General features: G+C 42.3%; 1 protein-coding gene across 3 annotated transcripts in view; it reads left to right on the top strand.

Annotated features, from left to right (window-relative positions):
- Ldah (lipid droplet associated hydrolase) overlaps nt 1–16,052 on the top strand; it is a 65,900-nt gene that overhangs the window by 34,225 nt on the left and 15,623 nt on the right. The gene's annotated exons all lie outside the window — the stretch shown is intronic.

The raw sequence follows: 16,052 nt of genomic DNA, 5'->3' as shown, positions 1-16,052 counted from the left end.
TCCTCAGCTGCCCAAGGACCTAGTTGGGGACATCTCTCTGGACCCCTGGGAGCCCCTCTAGAGTCAAGGCTCTTGCCAACCCTAAAATGGCTCCCTTAATTAAGATATATACTTCCCTGCTCTCATATCCATCCTTCCATTATCCCAACCATCCTATTCCCTGTCCCCATACTCCCCTTCTGCCTTGTCTCTCCCCATCTTCCCTTTCCCCCATCCCACCACACCCCCAGTTCCCATTTTTTGCCCCGCAATCTTGTCTACTTCCAATATCCAGGAGCATCCTATTGCTGGAATTAACTGTTGGAGGTTACCCTGCAGAGTACGCTGTTAGTGAAATAAGAGAAGGAAGCTGCAGAATGTGGAGCGATAGATATTAATCTAGAAGCCGAGGAGAAAAATTCTATTAGGAAATAAGGAATTGGCCGAGTGAATATATCTTTTAATTTTTGTGTGTGTGTGTGTGTGTGTGTATGTGGGTGTTTTTGTCCTGCATGTGCCTCTGCCTACCACATGCAGTGCCAGAGCAGACCAGAAGAGGGCGCTGTATCTGCTGGAACTGGAGTTCCCTTGTGAGCTGCCATGTGTGCTGGAAGTCAGATCCAGGTCCTCTGCAAGAGCGGCTAGCACTCTTAGCCGCCGAGCCGTCTCTCCAGCTCCGTTTCCTTAAATTAAAGGTGTTTGTGTTGTTTCCTCAATACCTGAGTTCTTCAAGGACTTGGGAGTTTTAATGGGGAGTAGGTGAATGCTTCTTTGCAGGGAGTTTGGGGAGATTTTGGAGGGCTCAGAGCTTGTGTGAATGTTCTCGAGGCGGAAGGTGGCATCGAGGCCTGGCTAAGGGCAGAAGGTGAACTGAAAACAGGGTGAGACTTGCAGACTTGGGATGGCATCTGGGACAGTGCAGTGCAGGCTCCTGATCCCACAGAAGCAGTGCAGTAGCTGACACTGTCTCCATGTGACCGCTAGTGCGTCCTGGTGTGAAAACCGTGATCAGAGTCAGCCGTGAATCCTCTGCTTGTGAAAGACTTCGCGTTAGAAAGCAATAAATCTATTCTGGGGAAGGTTTGTATTAAATGTGGTAGAGTGCTGTTTTTCCCGTGTCTTGCTACACTCTGATTGGTTTTTAAACACTTTTTACATTTTAATTTATGTATGTGTCTGAGCATGCAAATGTGTGTGGTTGCAGATGCCAGCACTGCACGCATGCAGAGGTCAGAGGGCAGCTAGTAGGGTCCATACACTCCACACTGCACACATGTGGAGGTCAGAGGGCAGATAGTAGGGTCCATATACTCCACACTGCACACATGTGGAGGTCAGAGGGCAGATAGTAGGCGTCATTACGCTCCTTGCACTGTGTGGGCTGCAGGGTAAGAACTCGGGTCATCAGGCTTGGCCAAGGGTGCCTTTACTCACTGAGCAATCTTGCCAGATTCCGTATGTATTTGTTCACTTGTGTGCACACATATTGTCTTCTCTGAATCTCTTAGACTAATTTGTTTAACACTGGACATGTGGAAAATTTCAGCTTTTCAACTTTAGCAATTGTTAACTGTCTGAATATTTTTGCAAATCCTGAAACTGCTTTCAAAGTGGAAATTTTATGTGGTCTTTTTTCATCCTTTCATAACTCAAACACTATTTAATATATTTTTCTCAAACTTTGCAAAAAAAATCACCTTTGGGCTGAAACTAAGCATGGAAAAATTTCACCACAAAAGGCTAATTTTTTTTTTTTGGAAAGCTGCAAGAAAGTGAAAGCGGGTTTATAATAGAACATTCTTCATGCGTGTCAGCACTCGGCGCTTTATCGAATATCTTCACACATGGCTTCTGAACTTCCGGATCTAAGTATACATTTACTGTCAGGTGTAGAGCTTCCTTCAGCCTGCCAGCTCTGGGTGAGCTGTGCCTCAGAGGGACGATTTAGGCCAGGTGGTGGTAGCGCACACCTTTAAACCCTGCCCTCAGGAGACAGAGGCAGGAGGATATCTGTGAATTCAAAGCCTGCATGGTCCATGGAGCAAATTCTAGGCCAGTCAGAGCTACACAGAGAAACCCTGTCTCAAAAAAGTAAAATTAGCAGTTAACATAAGAAGTTTATTTCCCCTTTCCCTCAACGCTAGCTGATGACATGTTTCTCTGCGATGGCGTAGTGCTGAATATGCCTGGTTTTTGTTCAGTCTTAATGTAAAGTCTAGGCTGCCTGGAGCTCACTGTGTTAGCCTCAGACTAACAGTCATCCTCCTGCCTCAGTGCATCAACACTGAGTGATGGAAGTCAGATATCTGATACATGTGGAAGATCACTTCTGTGTAAGGAAGGAAATCAGTCCTTGAATAAGGGAATCTAAGGACATTAAAGGTGGATTCAGAGCCAGATTTAGTAGACCATACCTGTAATCTCTGTCCTCATGGTGCTGAGGCAGGAGGATCACTGTGAGTCTTAGGATAAGCTGAGCTATATATTCAGACCCTGTTTCAAAACAAAACAAAACAAAACAACTGGAATATTGAGCAGCAAACTGGCTCTGCTGATAGCTGTATATGCTACTGTAGAGGGCAAGGATAAACAGAAAGCTTTTATACATTGACATTTTTACATTTTTATTATGAAAATTTTCAAAGTTTAAAAAGTCCTTATTATAAAATTAAGATACTTGAAATTTTCAAAAGTAATTTTGTAATGAATCCATGAAAATCTATCATCCATAGTATAACTACTACTGTTTGTTGTATTTTCATCTCAATGTTTTCATGACTACCTTGAGTAAATTGTAGTGTTTATGGTATTTCATCCTTTTATTTATTTTATTGTGGGTTTTTGGATATAATCTATGTTTTGATTTTCATTGTATTCAGAATTTTTAAATAATATTCCTTCTTTAAATTGTTTTCTAATTATAAAAGTTAAGATATTTTCAAATTTCAGAAAGATGGGGAGAACATCTACAAATAAAGGCAGAGAGTCACTCAGAGGACGTCACACGGTGCACAGCTGGCCGCTTTCCTAATGCAGCAAGTGCCTCCTAAAACCATGTAGAAATGGCCGAGGGAAATATAGCAAGAGCTGCCTGTGGTTTATCAGGAGATGTCTGCGGTACAGTTACTGATTTGCCTCTTACCTTAAAGATAATTGACTTGGACCAGCAAGATGGCTCAGCAGGTAAAGGCTGCCAGGCCTGACAATCTAAGCCTCAGCTCTGGAAACCACATGATAGAAGGAGAGGATTCCCACAGGCTGTGCTCTGACCTCCACATGTGCTCTGTGGCATGCACACACACATGCACACTCACGTACACACACAGAGATAAATAAAAATTACTTTAAAGCGAGCATGTCCTATATACCTGTGCTTAGAACAGAGAAAATAATGTATTACACTCTGTTCATTTTAGTTAATGGGGAAGTAAAAGAAAATTTTAGCTCTTTTGACATTCTTGCTTTTAGAATTCGAATTTTGTTTCAAGTATGCACTTCCCTTGTGGCAATTTATAGTAGTGTCTTATAGTAGTCTCTTTACTGTAGCCAGAAGTCCATGAAAGAATAGCAAGCGCTCAGATAAAGATGCAAAGGACAGCAGCAGATTTGGAACTGAGAACTATAACTACTATGAAAATGCTTAGCTGCCACAATGTGTGAAGTGGTGCTACCCAGTTAGTGTCCGCAGAGTGACGGGTACTTACCGTGTCTGGTCAGTGACGCTCTGCAGTGTATTATGGAACCCAGGACATTTTGACGGTGAACACAGAGACCCCAGGAGGCTTATGGCTGCTGTCCCTGGAGTGATGACTGTCTTGTTTTCACTGTGTTCTATAATGACCCCATATTATTAGGGGAAAGTTTCTGTAAAGGGTGTTCACACCCTTTAACTTCACTAATCCATTGGTTTTGAATCTGTAAGTAGACTGTATTCTCGGATACAGAAAATGCTCCTGCACCAGTATATCATCCACTGTAACAAAGCCCAGACACATCCGTGCTTCCTGCTGGCTCCTCTGTCGGACTTATAGCTTGGGCTTAGTTTCTGTCACAGGCATAGAACAGAAGCTGACTCCTATCAGTTTGAAGGTGGTGTCTTACATATTCCTACATATCCCCGAAGGAAGACCCGCCTTCCTTTTCTTCTAATAGAAATAAAGTACACGCATGTCAGTCATGTTATCAGCTACTGCCGGCTACTGTCAGTGTTGTGAACACCACTGGCTCCTTCTCTTCACGTAAGGACCCTGCCTTGACTAGGGAAACATCTGTCTGTTGTCAGGAGAGAAGGCACAGATCGGCAGAGCATGTGTGTCTCAGTCAGTGCTCTATTGCTGTGAAGAGACATCATGACCATGGCAAATCTTATAAAGGAAAATATTTCCTTAGGGTGGATTACAGTTCAGAGGTTTCGTCCATTATCGTCATGGTTGGAGGCATGGCAGTGTGCAGGCAGACATGGTGCTGGAGAGGTAGGGTTCTATATCTGGATCCTCAAGCAGCAAGAGGAGAGAGCCACAACGGGCCTGGCTTGAGCATTTGAGGCCTCAAAGTCCACCCCAGTGACTCATTTCCTCCAACAAGTCTACACCTACTCCAATAAGGCCACACCTCCCAATAGTGCCACTCCCTATGGACCCATGGGAGCCATATTTATTCAAACCACCACGATATGTAAAGGAGCCATTCCAATTTAACTCCTAAAACTTTGAACTGTATCATATTGTGGCCTTAGACTAGGTAAAGATTTAATTGTACACAAATCAAACTTTTGTACAAAATACAGTGACCCAGAAGAAGGAAGTGAGCAGGAGTGTGGTGGGCAGACCCCGAGTGTCCACCTCTGGTCTCATGTCCACTTCTCACGCCCATGTTTATATATCGCTTCCTTCGTGCTTACAGTTCTAACCAACAAAATGCAGTAAAGCTGGGAGGAGTCATGTGATTTACATACCCAAGGTGACACCCTGTCCTGCTGAAGCCTGTCCCTCTGGCTATTTGGAAAGCAAACTGCCATGCTCTTAGCTGTCCTGCTCTTGTGTCGAGGGGTTACAGCAGCTTCTAGAAGCCAAAAGCAGCTTTGAATCAACAGCCAAGAAAAACCTTAGCCATGGGCCCTACACTGCAAGGAACTGACTCCTGATGACAGCCTTAGTTGACAACTTTAATGATTCTTGGCCCTCAGGTTAAACCTCAGGTGAGGTCCCTGTCCCAGCTGACACCTTGATTGCAACAAAGTGAGTTCTTGCATGCTAACTTATTGTTCTTAGCTGTGCGCACAAATACATATAAGACTCTCATAAAGGCTGTAATGCAACCATGAGGATTGTTGGTTTCTGAAGTAGTTGTGTCTGCTTGGTGTGATTTGGAATGTGAGGTCACATGCAGTTTCCACAACCCCACCCCCTACATGAACTAATGGATGGTGATGTGAAGACATTAGAATATGCTGCATGAGAGAGCATTTCAGACGCGATCTCCCTCATGGGACTGCACAGATGTGTCCTGGCTCATTACAGACATGTCTTTAATTCACTGAATTGTAAATTGTTTGTTTCATGCTCTCACTATTGCTAATAGGGATTTTTCAAAGGAAAAGAGGAAATATTTTTACCTCAGAGTAAAATAAGAAAAAAATTACTTGCTAGTGGCATTTGATCTCCGGGTACTTTTCCTAACAAACTCACTTTCCACATAGTAACTGTTCTCTACCCATGGAAACTGCAATCCAGAGAAGGTTTCAGAGAACATGTGTGATACTGAAGATAAAGGAGGTGCTTTTTATCTTAAAAAAATAAAAAATAAAAAAACAGATTGGATTAACTGAGGATATCATTGAATTACTTAGAATCACAGCAAAAAGTTTGCTGTGATAATTGTGGCAAGATGTGTTTAATAAAGACAACTTCATATTCACTTAAAATGTGAATTAAATCAATGAGAAATATTATCCATGTTTACTAAACTGCTATCCAGGGCCTCCGAATTGTCTTAATTTTGCAATTCTTGGTTGAAGGTTGCATTGGTAACCATGTATAGTTTTCCCAAACAGAATTGTGCATAGCATTTTCATTTTTGACTAATAAATTGGTGGCCTGTGCCTGTAAGCCAAACATTCGGAAACTAAGAAGTAGACCCTGCTAGGCCCAGGAATGACATCCAGTGCTTTCGGGGGGCCTGAGGGCTTTCCCTGGAGTCGGGTGTTCTTTCTGTAAGCTCTGCAGGGACTGGGAGAACCAATCTGGATTGTGTCGGCCTGGGAGATGAGGCACCCCTAGGATAAGAGCTTCCTTGTGAAGTCGGTGTGTAAAACTCAGAGTCACCTTTCAGGGGTGAAAATTGAAGGTCATAGAAACAGAGCGCCTAACCACTAGAGATTTTTTTTTTTATTATTATTATTACCTGTTCTGGTGCTCAGACCAAAGGGGCAATCCTGTCCTCAGACTGCACCTCAGATCCTACCGCAGACTGCATCTGAGCTCCTGTCTCCTCCTGGCTTATATTCCTCTCACCACACAGCCATATCACTCCTGTCTCCACCTCCCTAGTGCTGCGATCACCTTTGTGTGAGCTCTGTTTCTCTGATAGACTTTATCAATTTTGTGTAGCCCAGGGTGGCCTTGAACTAACAGATCCCTCTGCCTCCACCTCCCAGATCCTGGGATTAAAGGTGTGTGCCACCGAAGCTTGACCTCTAGTGGCTTAGCTCTGCACTCTGATCTTCAGGCAAGCTTTATTTGTTAAAACACAGACAAACCATCATTACAACGGGAACCAGTGAGGAAAGGGAGTTTCTCCATCGGAGAAACCGGTGAGGGAGAAGGTATTGCTGAATGGATCTCAGAGAGACCGGTGAGGGAGAAGGTATTACTGAATGGATCTCAGAGAGGCCTTTATTGTTTCCTGACTGAACAGGTCAGATCTCCAGCTTCATCATCACAGCTAATGTGGGAACTCACACGCTCCTCCAGTCACTTCTGCTTGAGCTTAACCTGTGCGACAACTTTCTATTCCCAAGTTACGGGCTCTGTCTCGTGTGGTCACAGCTGCCCTAACTGATGGCCACCTACTTGTGAACACACACATGCACATGCGCGCACACACTCATACCAAATTTAAATGTAAAAATGGTATTTTTTTTTTTTTTGAGAAAGGGTTTCTCTGTGGCTTTGGAGCCTGTCCTGGAACTAGCTCTTGTAGACCAGGCTGGTCTCGAACTCACAGACCACCTGCCTCTGCCTCCCGAGTGCTGGGATTAAAGGCGTGCGCCACCACCGCCCAGCTAAAAATGGTATTTTTGACGTTGACTCTGGTAGATCTCAGATGAACCTGTTTCCATAGAGCAGAGCAGACCAAGTTGGCCAGCACCGATGTGCTTTCTGTAACGAGGTAGTCACCTAAGAATATGGCTTGTCCTATCTGAGATTTGGAAAGTGCTCTGCATGAACTGGGTCAGAAAATTAGGTCCACTTCCTTGGCCTGCGTGGATTTTTTTCTTTTCTAAGTAGGTTTCTATATGAAGAATAAAAGAAATCTCAACAGTGGCTTTTCCTACCAAACTTAAACTAGAAATCTCCCTGAAATTATCTGGATGTCTGGCGAAAGTGTGTCTCAATTGAGCAACAGTGAATTTGTTCTCCACAGGGAGAAGGGTGGAGCCTGCCTTCCCTCCTGAGCACTGGTTGTGACTTCCTGCCCCATCTACTGAGCACTGGTTGTGACTTCCTGCCACATCTACTGAGCACTGGCTGTGACTGCCTGTCCTATCTACTGAGTACTGGTTGTGATTGTCTGTCCCATCTCTGAGCACTGGTTGTGACTGCCTGTCCCATCGACTGTGTACTTGTTGTGACTGCCTGTCCCATCTCTGAGCACTGGTTGTGACTTCCTGCCCCATCTCTGAGCACTGGTTGTGACTTCCTGTCTCATCTCCTGAGCACTGGTTGTGACCGTCTCTGCTCTTGTGTTTTGTGAGGCAATGAGGCATTCAGAGCAGATGTGAGAACTTCCTATTGTTTTGGTTCATTCCCAGGATTTCAGAGCACACTTTAATACTCAATTTGTTTTGATATAGATCAACCAAATATAACCTGTGGTTGTGTTTAGTTCCCCTTGCATGCAGTTTTGTTTAACATGGGTCACAGTAAAGGATCATGTGTAAAAATAATGAATTGCTTCCTGTTTGGGGGAGCTGATTTGGTCAGCCCAGAGATACCTAAGTCATGAGGATTTCACAACTCCTCTGGAATCTGTGTGATACTTTCAAAGTTTGGTAGTAACTGAATTAACCATTTCTAGTCTCTAAATCTCCGAGGACATTGTAGTAAACATAGGAGTCTGGTTTTGAAGTTAATGAATGAACTTGGAACTAAAATGAACAGTGGGTTTCTAAACAGGACTCAATTATCAGATGTCTTGGAAAACCGATGGTTTTCATTTATTGTTTGCACTGATTTGCTATAGGCTTACCAGGAAGGTAAGTATTTATTTCCAATGTCACCATTTGAAACGTTTGTGATGTGTGTTGTCACGTGTGTGTTTACCTGTGTTCACAATGCAGCAGGGTGTGGTTTGGTTTTGCTCTCCTAAAGAAAGAGCAGTGGTGTGAATGCAGGAAGGAGATCCTCTGCGTGCTTATTATTTTAAGATTTATTTTATTTTTAATTATCTGCATATGTGCCTGTGTGGTTATGAGCATGTGAGGGCAGGTGCCTGCTGAGGTCAGAGGACATCAGATCCTCTGGAGCTGCAATTCCAAGGAGTTGTAAGCCACCTGATGTGGGGCTGGGACTTGAACTCTGGTCTGCTGTGAAAGCAGCCAGTAGTTTTTCACTGCCAAACTGTCTCTCTTGCCCCCTTTCTCATTTTTAAATCAAGTTACTTGTTTTCTGGTTATTGATGAATTCCTCATCTGCTTTGGATATTTTCCTCTTGTTAGAAGCATGGTTTGTGAACATCTTCTCCTGTTCTGTAGATGTCTTTCCACTATAGCTTGTTCCCCTTCCTGCACAGAGCTCTTTAACTGAATGTAATCCAATTTGATTTTTGTTTCTGTTGCCTAGGCTTTTGGAATCGTATCTAATAAAACCTTGTTAGGACCAACTTCATGGGAATTTTTCTCTCACTTTTCCTTCTAATAGTTTTGTGCTTTTAGGTTTACAGTTAAACCTTTAATGCTTTTTAAAAAAATTTCCAATGAGATGAGTAATTTTGCAATGAGATGAGTATTTAATTTCTTTGCTCTGCATATGGGTTACCAGTTGTCCCAATTCTAGTGACTACGAGTCTGTCCTTTCCACAGTGTGTATTTCTGACATCTGTCTTTTAAAAATCAAGTATGTGGAGGGCTCCTTGTTTTTTTAGTTTTCATTGTTCATTGTACATGATGTTGTCTTGCATAAGGATGTTTTCATACAAGTATATATTGTACACTGGTCATGCTTTGTGTAATTGGCCTAATGCCTTCTATGCTGTTACCATCCTGTTTAGATGAGTATAGCTTTGTAGTGTGTTTTGAAGTCAGTTGATGTGATGCAACAGCTTTGCTCTTTTTCTTAAAGACTGGTTTGGATATTTGGTGTCTTCTGTTGCTCTGTACACAGTTTGGCTTTTTTAATGTGAAAAACACCTTTGTAACTTTGGTGGAAAATGCATGGCATCTGTAGATTGCCCTAGGTAGTGTGGACATATTCATAGTAGTCTCCTAATCGATGGACAGTGGAGAGGTTTTCATTATTGGTACCGTCAGTTTCTTCAGTATTTTATACATCTGAGTATATGGGTTTTTGGTTAAAGTAATTCTTTTTAAGATTTTTATTTTTAATTTTGTGTATATGATAGGGAAGTGGAGGAGTTACACATAATTGCAGTACCAGCAGTGGCCAGGAGAGAGTGTCAGATCTCTTGAGGGTGGGATTGATGTTGGCTGTGAGCCACCTGACATACATGGGTGCTGGGGCCTGAACTTGGGTCCTCTGGAGGAACAGTACCTGGTTCAAACTGCCGAGCCATGTCTCCAGCCCTATTGATTAAACCCATTCTTAAATAAAAAGTGAATTGTTTTCCTGATATCTTTTAGGAAGAAGTTTGTTGCTGGCTTACAGAAACATTACTAATCTTCTTTAAGTGTTGATTTTCTCATCCTGAAACATTACTGAACTATTTTTTTTAGTTCAAACTGATTTTCAGTGCGTCATTTCCCGTTTGCCTCTTACTGTCCACAGTAGTATAACCCCATATTTCTGATTTATATGCCTTCTATTTCTTGAACCTACTTGTTTTAGTAAGAATCTACGGTTGTCTTGTTCCTTATGGGGAAAGCTTTGAACTCTGTCATGGATATGATGCTAGCACCGGAAATACCATCTATGGCCATTGCTGTGTGGTGCGCTCCTTCCACACCTTATTCGTCGTGAAATTATGGCATGAGAGGATGTTATATTATTGTCAAATGGTTTTTCCGCATTTTTGGCATGATTGTGTAGTCTTTGGTTTCCAATCTTTGAGTGTGACCTTTGCATATATAGATTTCCACATCCTTTATTGTTATCTATTTAATGTGATAAGAAAGATAAAGAAATATGGAGGAAGCTAACAGAGGAGCTGGGAGCTGGGATTTGTGTACCTTGGGTTCATACCTAAAATATTAGAAGTAACTTTAGATGAAAATGTATCCTAACTAAATTATGAGATTGAATAGAGGAAAACTGAACCATATCCTATGCAGAAATGTAGAAAATAAAAGAATAGGAAAAGTCTTATCTTGCAACTCTTGCCAAGAGAAAGCTATGTTAGCTGTATAATGCTATACAGAATAAGCCCAAGAGAGAACAAGAACTAAAATTGGAGGGACTTGCTTTACAGTTAGAGTTTGTTCTTTCCGGCACCACAGGCAGCATAAGAACTGTGAGTGTTGACATCATTACTAGGACAGAGATGGAAATATAATAACAGGATGCTATAAATAACGTTCTGCAAGTGAATTTGGAGATTTAAATGAAGTGGACTCAAGCCCGGCATGGGGGGCAGGATATATGACAGCAAATTCAAGATGAAATATCCTGGATAAGCTTGAACTATTAAATAAATTGAATAAGTCAATAGCCCATGCATTTTTGGAAAATGAAAACCCAGACCCAGATAGCTTCAGTGATGAGATCTGCTAAATATTCAGAGCATAAATAATTGTATTATTTTACTAACCTTCTAGATCGTGGGGAAGGGCCATGCTCTGAAACTCAGGGAAGTCTTTATATACAAAAGAATGTAGACACAATTGGGAAAAGAAAGTGACAGACCGGTCTACTTACCAGCACACAGAAGTCTACCCAGTGTTACCACAGAGCACTGACTGTCCAAGACGAGCCTGTGTGTTCATAACTGTGGCCAGCCTGGCTCCCTGACCAGACTGTCGCCCCAGGACTAGCGACACTGAGACTTTAGTTTCTACATCTTTGTGTTGCTACCAGCTGCTACCAGGCAGCCTGCTCCTTGGCCCGGAGGGGAGCTCTTCCTGCAATAATGGGGTGGGGAGAGTGTGCTCCACCTGGGAAACCTCCACAGGACACAGAAGGAGCCTTCCTATCTCAATACAAGGGACTACTTTGCTCAGACATACCCATTTGCAATCTGTTCAGTCTCTTTAAATCTAACACAGCATCTCTGTCACTTTGAGGAATGAAAGGACTTGTGACGTCAGAATTCCCTAAACGACAGAACTCTGAGTTGGGTGGTGGAAAGTCATTGGTTAATAGAACACCTCTCCGATTCCTGAAAGGTTTTTCATCAGTTTTACCCCTCAGACTCCTAAAGCATGCTGCTTGGTGTTGAAGTAACACGACAGATACCTACGTTACAGCATGAGAATATGATAAAATGTACTTTCTGTGTGAGTTTCAGATCTCACTTTATATTGTGGCTGAAATGCTGTGCTTTGTTTAAGAAGTGTGTTGGCAGCATTGGCGATGCATTGCTACCAAAGCAGCATTTCCAGACATCTGAAAAGCTCTTTCCCCCTCACCCCAAACCTTTTCACTCATCATCCAGGCCATACAGGAACTCCTGGAATTATACGTTCTTATTGGGCTGAGGAAGAAAACCAGAGAAACTCAAATTATTGTGAGCAAAAGGGAAACAAAATATCTCAAGTATTGCTGTGGAAGAAAACGTCTACAGGAAATAGCTGAATAGTTAGCTGAGAGATAGGACCAGGAAAAAACAAGATATGACTCAGAAGAAAAATCCCTCTTCAGTTTTCACTTCAAATCCCTGTTCTGCATTAGTGAGAGACACAAAGGGAGAATTCCAGGGGACACCTGACCAAATCTAGCATTTGGCCAGTGTCATCAAACAGTGACCAAGAGAAAGGAACTGCCCACCGCAGACGGAGATAGAAACCCATCCTCAAGGAAAGTATGTTAATTTCACTCAGAAAGAAATATAAAATACATAGGAAATTGTCAAACATTCACAGATATCTGAAGTCAGAGAACGGACCCACAACTGATGTAATGCAGCCACAGGCTTGGGCCTACATTGTAGAGAAGATGAGGCCAGTCCATCCAGTTATTATAAAAGAAACATTTTCAAGGAAAAAAACACATTCTTGATACGGTGTTAGAAAACAATTTCTTTTTTTTTTTTCTTTTTTTTTTTTTTTTTTTGGTTTTTTCGAGACAGGGTTTCTCTGTGGTTTGGGAGCCTGTCCTGGAACTAACTCTTGTAGACCAGGCTGGTCTCGAACTCACAGAGATCTGCCTGCCTCTGCCTCCCGAGTGCTGGGATTAAAGGCGTGCGCCACCATCACCCAGCTTGAAAACAATTTCTTAAAAAAAAAAAAAAAGCCAGAAAGAACAGTAATTGGAAAGAATTACCAGGTGAACCAATGACTCCTTGGGTAAGGGGCCCTCACCCTGACCACCTGAGGTGGATCCCCAAGTCCCACGTGGTGCAAGGGGAGAACCAACTCCCTCCCACTTGTTGTAATCTACGTAGGTCCACTTTGTGGCATGCTCCTCCATTAACAATAAAGAAATAAATACAAAATACAATTTTTTTTTAAAAAAAAAGAAGACCAAACCCACTTTAGAAATGATCAAAAACTTAATTCGATTTGTCTTCAGTAGAGAAATACCATTGGCAATACATATCTGAAAATATGTTCAACATCCCTGGTCACCAGGGACATACAGATCAAAGCCACACTAAGGAAACATCACTAAGGAAACATCAGGATAACGATTGTTGTGGCACACTGTCCTCTGGACATGATGTGGCCATTGTCCAGTTGCACAGGATGTAGCTGTGGTTACTGGAAGAATACTTGTACAGAATTGAGCTCATTAGCTCTCCATCACAGTGCACGGGAGGGACACACAAAGCCCAGCCCCTTGCGAAGGTTTAACAATGAACAGTTGCTGGGAAAGACAATTTGTCCTAACAGTGTAGCAACCCCTAAGTTGCTGACAGTTCTGAGAGTTACTCCGGGTAAACTCACTGATGGACTCATTTCTTTGTTTCTGTGATGGGTGCCCTATGTGGGTGAGCAGATGTTGATTCCTGTTTCTTCAGGAAAAACTTCACACAACAGCTCTTTAAAAATCAAGTGTCCTGGGGAGATGACTCAGCAGGCAGAGCACTGGCATTGTATGCATGAGGACCAAGTTCAGATGCCCAGGTCCATGTAAAGCCAAGCAGGCTTGATGGCCACCAAAGACCAGTGTGAAAAATGGGGACATATAAGGGGTGATGGCTTATCAAAGTGGAGAGTCACACACTGAAACCCTGTGGGAGTCAGATGTCCAGGATGGAGAAGCCACGTAGTGGTTAGCTAATTACTGAGGGCTCAGAGTAGAGAGCTCTGAAGTTTACAGCTTCCAGGAGGTCCCAGACATGTGAGAACTGTAGAATTTTGAGATTTGTCTCCTAAGAGCTCAACCAGGCTCTTGTTGTGGACATTGTAGAATTATCCCTGTGCACTTCTGGCAGAAAGCAGAGACAGATCTGCTGTTAATGACACAAGAGCACTGTGACCAGCGCCACACTGGCAGCAGCTGATTTTCCCCGGTACATTGTGTCTAGCTGGCAGGAAAAACATTACAGGAAATGCTAAGTAGCAGAAGGCACAACTTGACGAGTGGAGTGAGCAGCAGACCATATATAGGGATGTGGAGATGAGATTGCCAGGAATCTGAGCAGCTGTGATGAACAAATTAAAAGTTCTAATAGAACAAGTGGGCAACATGAGCAGAAATGGGACTCCTAAGTGGTGTGGGGTTGCTGCACATCAAAACTAGTAACAGAAATGAAGATGGCCTTTGTTAGGTGTGCGAGTAACTTGAATATGGTAAGTAAAGAATTTCTGAGCTTGAAGATATCTCAATAGAAACCCCGAAAGTCAAAAAGTAAAGAGAACAAAACACAGTATGGGAAGAGTGCAGGACTCTACAAAAGAACTGGAATACAGTAGAGAAAGAAACAGAAAATAACTGTTAAAGATAGCAACTACATTCATGTCAGACACTACACTAGAGACACAGGGACCTCAGTAGACACCACACTGGATTAACACCTCCCTAAAACATGCTACAGTTAGGCATGCATTTCCAAACTACAGAAAGTCAAAAAAAAATAAATAAATAAAATTCTGAGAGACAAGGAGGAAAAAACAAGCACATTACTTGTCGAGAAACAAAAGCTAGAATCATTTCCAGATCCTCAGAACCTTCACAGACAGGAAGACAGAAGGTGTGAGACATTTAGTGTGGAGAAGGAGAAACGAAAGAAAAAAGAAAACCACCATCTGGAATCTCTGCCCTGTGCGATAGTCCTTCAAAGGTTAGGGGAAAGTAACAACCCTGTAGACGAGAACAGCTGAGGAGAGTTGTGCTCACTTCCACCATTTGCAAGAACTGCGTTAGGTTCTTTCACACGGAAAGCACTAGAGCAGAAACTAAGATCTGAATAAAGATTGAAAACAACTGAAATTCTCCCAGCGAAATGAATAAAGTTTGCATATTCATATAGTAGAATATTAGCAAAGATAAGGTAAACAAAGATGACGTTTATAAACATGAGGTTGAATAAAAGAGGTAAAATGGTAAAGTGTGCTTTTATGTAAAATTCATTAACCAAGAGACTCTTCATTGTGAAGGGACGGTGGGCGCGGATGTGAAACAGAAAAGAACTGCCCATATGAGGTGATGGGTGCTGACCGGAAGGAAACCCTGTGGCTGAAGATTCAAGGCATGCTGTGCTCGTTGCATTTTCTGCTGCCTTGCTGTTTGCTATACAGTGATTTGCTGGGTTGCACATTTGTATCTGCTATGTCTCACTGTACGTGTGTTCTGTTTAACTTAAAATGTTTAAAAAAAAAAAACCAGGACTGGTGCCAAGTTCATAGTGAAAGCAGAAAATTGACTCCCACAAATTGTTTCTAAATTCAAAATGTGCACACGTGTGTGTGCATACACACTTTAAGTTGTTTTTCTAATGTAATTACAAATTAAGGTGTAGCTGCTAAGATTGTTCAATGGTAAAGAGCAATGTTTGTTCTTTAAGAAAACCTGTGTTTTATCCCTAACACCTACATCATGGCTCACAACTGTCTGGAATTCAAGCTGCAGGGGGATTCAATACCCTCTTCTTGCTTCTGTGTACACATGGTGCCCAGACATACATGCAAGCAAAACACCCATACATATAAAGAAAAGGTTAGGAAACTTAATCGATAGCCTCTGTTCTTATTTTCCTGTTCTGTGATCTTTTACTATTACTGAGGTGCCCATTTGTATTTCTGTTAATAGATTGTGCATAAGTCTTGATTTTTCTGATCTCCTATAGAAGTCATTTTCACATAGTTCAGTAATAACCAGTGGCTGGACTTATATTCATTTTCATCAGCAGAAGCATTTGGCTCTATATCTGTTTCCTGACTAGGCCAGTTTGGTGCTTTTATCCTTAAGATAAAGTTAAAATTGAAGTTAAGAGAAACCCACTTTGAAAAGAGAACTGTCTCCGAGTCTCATCCGTAAAGAGATGCTCATAGCAATGGAGCCTTTTGTGTGGCCCTGCTC

This window comes from Chionomys nivalis, chromosome 1, assembly GCF_950005125.1.
Source record: "Chionomys nivalis chromosome 1, mChiNiv1.1, whole genome shotgun sequence".
Classification (NCBI taxonomy): domain Eukaryota; kingdom Metazoa; phylum Chordata; class Mammalia; order Rodentia; family Cricetidae; genus Chionomys; species Chionomys nivalis.
The sequence above is the reverse complement of the archived record's forward strand: the minus strand, read 5'-3'. Positions and strand labels throughout refer to the sequence as shown.